Source organism: Lepisma saccharinum, chromosome 24 (genome assembly GCF_977018435.1).
Source record: "Lepisma saccharinum chromosome 24, izLepSacc3.1, whole genome shotgun sequence".
NCBI classification, from domain to species: Eukaryota; Metazoa; Arthropoda; class Insecta; order Zygentoma; family Lepismatidae; genus Lepisma; species Lepisma saccharinum.
In genome coordinates, this window is record NC_139252.1 from 21,688,370 (window position 1) to 21,694,369 (window position 6,000).

The window sequence follows — 6,000 nt, forward strand, 5'->3', positions numbered from 1 at the left end:
ATTAGCTTTGAAAAACAGCTTTCAGGAAAATTCGACATTTGATCCTAGTGTTAAAATGACAGTTTAAAAGCTTTAAAGTAAGAATATATAAGCTTTATTTTATAAGAACTATGTGAAAATAAACTATTTTTCTGAAAGTTTTCATTTTTTTCTTCACTGGATAATCAGGTGTCAGCGGAATATTCGTTTTGGTAAATATTCGATATCTCCCGAACACCTCTCATTCGTTTATTTCGTTAATTTTAGCATTGATACTTACCTATTCCGCATTACGGAAGATTCTTTAAGGTGAAGTGATGCCTTTTTCCATAAAATAGTGTCAACTTTTCATATTACGAGTCATTATTTGTATTCCTTGTTCCGCTTGGGAAACAGACAATATGGCGTGCACTCGTCATGGGATCATCACGCGTCGTGCTTGTGTTTTGTCGATTTGGAGTGGGTATGCAGTGTTTCAACCTTCTTCACCGAAAAATACCTACTTTCGTGTTCATTATGTCATCACAAACCATTGACGGATAGCCCCAAAAAACCATTCACGATAGCCCCACAAACTATTGACGGATAGCCCCAAAAACCATTCAGGATAGCTCCAAAACCCATTGACGGATAGCCCCAAAAACATTCACGATAGCCTCACGGACCATTTCCGGCAAGGTTAGGTTAGGCTGGGTTGGGTTAAGTAAGCATAGTTATAAAAAAAGAAAAAAATTCTCGCAAGAAAAAGGCACGTTTGGATACACTGGCGAGACCGCGTGACTTTCGACAATCGCGTCATCTGCAGGTACATAATGGAAACGACATAATGTGCGAAAATGCAAGTTCCTTACTTAAAAAGTGATTATTTCTTGTTCTGCAGCATTCTATGGAGAAGTTTTCAGTTTAGAAAATACCTCGAAGAACTTCGACAATGCCACAGAAACTGATTTCAGTAAGTAGTTTGTCCTGTAAATTTGAAGAAATCCGTTCGGGCGATATCGCATATTTACCATAGTTTTGAAAAACAACTTCCAAGAAAAATCTAGTTCAGATCCTAGTGTCCAAAACAGTTGAAATGCGTATTAAGAGGCTAATTATAATAATACTCGAAATTGATTCATGTATTGAAATTAGTTACAAAACTGAGGTCTATGTGATTTAATGTTCAAAAGTTGAGCAGTGATAAGTTGTCCCATAAAAACTAAAGTTGGAATCATTTTGTTGAATTGTCAGAATATATAATCTATATTAGCTTCGACCTGTGTTATATTTCAATATTTTTCTGAAACATCTCTTTGGGTTTGTAACTGGAAAGCGGTTGTCAACTGAATATTACCTTTGAATACCAGCTTCCACGAGAATTCGACTTTTGATCCTAGTGTCAAAATAACAGTATAAATGCTTATCAAGGGGCTAATTATGGATGAAATCTTGAAAAGGATTGATAAATTTAAATCATTTAAAAAAGTTGCAAACGCAATTTGTTTAAGGAAAAGTTAAATAGTGATGAGTAGTGCAATCAACTTTATGCAGCTGTAAATTATGCTTTTCATTTCCTTAAAGTATAACTCCATTAAGCCTTGTTTCCATGATTATGAAAAACTAAATATGCTGACCAAGGCAGTAATTTATTTTATTAAAAACATAAACTAACGTAACGTTTCAACCTTCTAGCAAGGTCTTCTTCAGACTCTGTATCAAGTACAAAAGTAACCAGATACAACAAGAAGGGTAATATATATACACAAACATTACTCCCTCCAGACTATTTAGAAAGTTGTTTGGAACTTTCTAGCAGATGACTTTCACTTTCCAACTTTACTTTCACCTAAAAGGCTAAACACAATTACTTCCATATAGAATGTGGTTGGACTTTTTAATCTCACGCTCTTTTCCCTTCATTTTTCTTCCTTCTCCTCTCCTCTTTCTCTCTTGTCCTTTCCACTCTTTCCAACATCTTCTTCCATTCTTTGTTCAACTTCAGTCCCCCATTCCAGTTCATTGTGTCTTCTTCGCCTTTCTTCTCTATTTCCTTGGCTTCCTTCCATTTTCTCACTAGCATTCTCTTCTCCCTTCCTATCTGCTTAGCCTCATCCCACTCTATGTCATGTCCTGTTTCTCTCGTGTGTTTAAATATTGCATTTCTCTCTCTCTTAAGTCGTACATCATCCCTATGTTGTTTCAACCTGTCTTTCAGCCTTTTTTTCGTTTCTCCTATGTACACACTCTGACATTCTTTACATTTTACTTCGTAGATAATCCCTTCTTCTTCCTCTTCTCTGTTTTCCTTTTTCTTGTTAGCATTCCTCGCTATTCCTAAGATGCTTCTCTCTCCCTTCCTGTAAGTTTTAATTCCTGCTTTCCTAAGCACTTTGCATATCTTTTCTGTGGTCTTCCCCATACTCCTTATTCCAAACCTTCTCTCATCTTTTTCTTTCTCTTCCAATTCTCCCCTGCCCGTTTTCTTACTTCTTCTGTTTATGTCCAGTCTATCCTGCATCTCATAGCCATTCTTTTCCAGCTGTTTCTATTTATTTTGCCTTCTTTTTCACATTCTTTCATGCATATTTTCTTGATTCTGTCCTCCATATTCTTTATAAAATTTATTTTTGTCACCTCACTTACATCACTTCTTTTGTGGCAGAATACCCCTGCTGCACACTTCTTCTGATGCCAAGCGGTTTCAATTTCTTGTCCTCTTTTCCTTTTCATCAATATATCTAGATAGCTTAACTTGTCTTCTTCTTATTGGAACTTGAAATAGAAGAAGAAGACAAGTTAAGCTATCTAGATATATTGATGAAAAGGAAAAGAGGACAAGAAATTGAAACCGCTTGGCATCAGAAGAAGTGTGCAGCAGGGGTATTCTGCCACAAAAGAAGTGATGTAAGTGAGGTGACAAAAATAAATTTTATAAAGAATATGGAGGACAGAATCAAGAAAATATGCATGAAAGAATGTGAAAAAGAAGGCAAAATAAATAGAAACAGCTGGAAAAGAATGGCTATGAGATGCAGGATAGACTGGACATAAACAGAAGAAGTAAGAAAACGGGCAGGGGAGAATTGGAAGAGAAAGAAAAAGATGAGAGAAGGTTTGGAATAAGGAGTATGGGGAAGACCACAGAAAAGATATGCAAAGTGCTTAGGAAAGCAGGAATTAAAACTTACAGGAAGGGAGAGAGAAGCATCTTAGGAATAGCGAGGAATGCTAACAAGAAAAAGGAAAACAGAGAAGAGGAAGAAGAAGGGATTATCTACGAAGTAAAATGTAAAGAATGTCAGAGTGTGTACATAGGAGAAACGAAAAAAAGGCTGAAAGACAGGTTGAAACAACATAGGGATGATGTACGACTTAAGAGAGAGAGAAATGCAATATTTAAACACACGAGAGAAACAGGACATGACATAGAGTGGGATGAGGCTAAGCAGATAGGAAGGGAGAAGAGAATGCTAGTGAGAAAATGGAAGGAAGCCAAGGAAATAGAGAAGAAAGGCGAAGAAGACACAATGAACTGGAATGGGGGACTGAAGTTGAACAAAGAATGGAAGAAGATGTTGGAAAGAGTGGAAAGGACAAGAGAGAAAGAGGAGAGGAGAAGGAAGAAAAATGAAGGGAAAAGAGCGTGAGATTAAAAAGTCCAACCACATTCTATATGGAAGTAATTGTGTTTAGCCTTTTAGGTGAAAGTAAAGTTGGAAAGTGAAAGTCATCTGCTAGAAAGTTCCAAACAACTTTCTAAATAGTCTGGAGGGAGTAATGTTTGTCTATATATATTACCCTTCTTGTTGTATCTGGTTACTTTTGTACTTGATACAGAGTCTGAAGAAGACCTTGCTAGAAGGTTGAAACGTTACGTTAGTTTATGTTTTTAATAAAATAAATTACTGCCTTGGTCAGCATATTTAGTTTTTCCTTAAAGTATGTTTATTATGCTTTTTCCTATATCAAGGAAAAGGAAACAGACAGAAAACAGATAGAAACATGTTTTAAGCAGTCTGCAGCAGGATGGTATCAACTGAATAAGCATATATTCAGAAATTTCAAAGAATTTAGTCGATCAGAATAGAGAGAGCTATAGCAGCCATTAAGATAAAAGAAGTCGATGATCTGATTGAGTATTTAAGAACAGAAGACTTGCTAAAGAAATCTCAGAATTCATGAAACAATAAGAAAGGAAGATTCTATGGAAATAAGCAGCTTCAGAAGAAGAAGGCCTACAAGAAACATTTTTCGAAGACAGGAATTTGATGTAAGAAGAACATAAGTCAGAAACCAGAGACCAGGTGCAGAAAGAAGAGACGTAGAAAGAAATACTGGAATATATGAAAGGAACATGGACTCTGCGAAAGGAAGGGAGAGAAATGACGATACATGCCGAGGATCTTGGAGAAGCTATAGAGGCAGATATCATTTCCGATGATATGGAAGAGGAGGAAATCAGCGATGTAGGAATATATATGAACAGAACGGAAGAGAATACCGAGAAAATATGTCCAATGAAGAAAATGGACAGAAGAAATGCTCTTCCGGATGGAGAAAGGGATTAAGCAATAGAATTAACCAGAAATCATTTGAGTGACGGAAGAAGATTCCAAGATGGAATTAGAGAAGATAAAGACTAAAAGAAATGTAGAAGAGAATAGAGCGTCAAACATGTAATGCTCTTGCAGCAACTCCCAGGTGTGAGAGCGAAAACAGAAGAAAATGCAAGACAGGGAAGCCCACACACAAGTGTATAAATAGAAAATTGACCAATTGTGAATGTGCAAGTGACGCAAAGAAATAAGAACTGGAAATTGTATCAATAATAGAGCAATTGAAATGTATATAAGAAATCCGATTATTTATATATGAATATATTCTCATGTGTTATCAACTACAATCCTTAATGTATAAAGAAAGATATAATATAATCGTTTAACTGTCTCCATTGGACGGCTTACTGTCTGGTTTCGTTTCTAACAAGAACCCTACCCTGGTATAATATAAAATATAAAAGATTTGCACCCACATAGAGGTAGCAAACCTCGAAAATGATTGGTAAATTTAAATTATTTACAAAACTGAGAAAAATGTGATTTCCTTTTTAAAAAAATCGAAAGTAAAGTGTTGTCCCATAGAAACTAAACTTGGAATCATTTGGTTGAAATGTCAAAATATATGAGTTATAATATTTACTAAGGAGATAGATTTAATTGAATGTACTGGTTTACAAACAAGTTTATCTACTAATGTGACGTGATGAATACTATACTGATATATTCTGTTTGCTTATGCAGTATTTGGATGGCTATTTTTTTCAGTAAGTGCCCTTACATAATTCGTAAATATCTCTAGGTATTTTGGCGGGTATGTTACTACGTTTTAAACTTTATTGTTGTTTTCACAGCAGTCCATTTTCATGGAACCCGCTTCCTGACCAAAGTGCCGTCACCCCTATTTTGCCAATGAATACGTCCAGTTGGCGCACGCGCACTTCCGTCCACGGTCTCAGTTAAGGCAGCCAGACAGTATAGTCTGCATCCTGGACTTTGAGGTCGGTTATGAGGTGCATCAGTTAAGTGACTTGTGGTCAGCACATACCGTCTCAGTCAATTGGTTTTATTGCTTACACAAACGGAGCTCCCCTTTCTTTTTGTAAATTTAAGCAATATTAACATTGTCTTCTGGACTCTCGTTAAAGACACAGAATAGAATATTCATGAAATAGGCTTTGACTTTCTGGAAAAAAAATTCTGAAGAGATGAAATAGATGAAGCGACATACTCAAATACAACGAATATGTTTTACCAAGGATTTGATGACATGATCCCTGGCGTCTTTAAAAGCACCACACTGACCACGGAGGCCATTGGCGAAACTACAGAGGAGCACAAGGTGTGGTCACATTTCTATACTCTGCTCCAACTAACTCTGGAGCAGGCGAACGAAAACAAGTCTCTGCGCAAGAAGTAACGCGACCAATGAACACGTGAGGGGGACAGAATTGCGTGGAGGGGGGGAAGCGACTGCTGTTAG